The sequence below is a fragment of the Brassica napus genome, chromosome C8, assembly GCF_020379485.1.
Source record: "Brassica napus cultivar Da-Ae chromosome C8, Da-Ae, whole genome shotgun sequence".
Lineage (NCBI taxonomy): Eukaryota > Viridiplantae > Streptophyta > Magnoliopsida > Brassicales > Brassicaceae > Brassica > Brassica napus.
This window is the reverse complement of record NC_063451.1, coordinates 25,044,562-25,046,641: the sequence shown is the minus strand read 5'-3', so window position 1 is coordinate 25,046,641 and position 2,080 is coordinate 25,044,562.

Below are 2,080 nucleotides of genomic sequence, written 5' to 3'. Positions count from 1 at the left end.
CATGAACCATCTATTGAAAAGTGTACACAAAGAAAATGATAGGCCAAAAGGGAAATAAGCAATAAATGAAATATTAAATCTTTTGAAAAGAGAAGAGTATTAGGACTGGTAGTCCGTACACCTAATGGTGTAAAACCAGTGGCACATAAATGCACTACAAGAAAACAGCCATATTCTGACGGACATTCCGACGGAAAAAGAAATCCTCGGAAATTCCCGAGGAAATTCCGAGGAAACCAAATTTTGTGTTTCCTTGGAATTTCCTCGGAATATACCGACGGAATTCCGAGGAAACATCATTCCGTCGGAATATTCCGAAGAAATTCCTGTTCCTCGGAAAAAACCGATGAATTTCGAGGAAATATTATAGCCGTTGGAGAGCCGTTGGGGGATTTTACAAAATTCCGAGAAAATTCCGACGAACTAGCCTTTTCCGTCGGAATTCCGTCGGAATTTCCTCGGTCTGTCGGCAGGATTTAAATTATAAATACAAGCACTCCTCTTCCTCTTCATTCACTCCATATCTTCATCCTCCCTCTTACTCTATTTACACACGAATTTGATTCATAAAAAATATGTCTTCTTCAAATTATTTTCTTTCTTGGATCGATCGACCTCATTTGGATCCGAACACGAGATTGCTTACAGAAGAATACCAACGAGGTATAACCGAATTCATGGGGTTAGTTCACCGACAACCGGAAGCAAAAACAGGTATGTTAAGATGTCCTTGCTCTAATTGTAAAAATAGAAAGGTTATTAAAAAGTGGGATGTTTGGACTCATCTATATTTGAGTGGGTTTACACGAAGTTACAAAATTTGGTATCATGATGGGGAAACTGATTATGAACATGGTAGTACTAGCGAACCTCAGCCAGCGGTTAGATTAGAAGAACCAATTAGAACGGATGTAGATTATGGTGTAGGTACTGAGCAGATGGTAAATAATCATTTTAGAGGGGAAGATTTACCCAATGCAGAAGCTAGGAGATTTTATGATATGTTGGATGCTGGAAAGCAACCATTGTACGAAGGTTGCAGAGATGGTCATTCAGCTTTATCATCTGCTACAAGATTGATGGGCATTAAAACAGATTATAATTTGGCTGAAGACTGTGTGGATGCGATTACTGATTTTGTAAAAGGTATTCTACCCGAGGATAATGTAGCTCCTGGTTCATACTACGAGGTTCAGAAACTCGTAGCTGGTCTTGGTTTATTGTATCAGGTAATAGATGTATGCAGCGACAACTGCATGATTTATTGGAGGGCGGATGAACAGAGGGTTACATGCAAATTTTGTGGAAAACCTCGTTATAAAGATACAAGTGGAAGAGTTCCAGTGCCTTATAAAAGGATGTGGTATTTACCATTGACGGAAAGGTTGCAGAGGTTGTATCTGTCTGAACGCACAGTGCAACCAATGAGATGGCATGCGGAGCACTCAACAGATGGTGAGATCAGACATCCTTCAGATGCAAAAGCGTGGAAGCATTTCCAATCAAAGTATCCCGACTTTGCGTATGAGAGAAGAAATGTCTACCTTGGATTATGTACTGATGGTTTCAGTCCGTTTGGCAAGAGTGGAAGACAGTATTCTCTATGGCCCGTCATTCTTACACCATACAACCTACCCCCAAACTTGTGCTTGCGACGAGAGTTTTTGTTTCTCTCGATTCTCGTTCCCGGACCAGAGCATCCTAAGAGATCACTTGATGTGTTTCTTCAGTCACTAATATATGAGTTGCAACAACTATGGGCTCAAGGTGCTGAAACATACGATGTTTCGTGTAAAGAAAACTTTCAAATGCGGGCAGTACTAATGTGGACAATAAGTGATTTTCCAGCATATGGTATGTTGTCTGGATGGACAACGCATGAAAGGCTATCATGTCCATATTGTCAAGATAACACTGATGCTTTCCAACTAAAACACGAAAGGAAAACGTGTTGGTTTGACTGTCACAGGAGATTCCTACCACCTGATCATCCATATCGTAGGAGTAGGAATTTGTTTACGAATAACAAGAGGGTGTTTGACAGTCCACCTCCGGAAATTTGTGGGAAAGATTTGAAGAT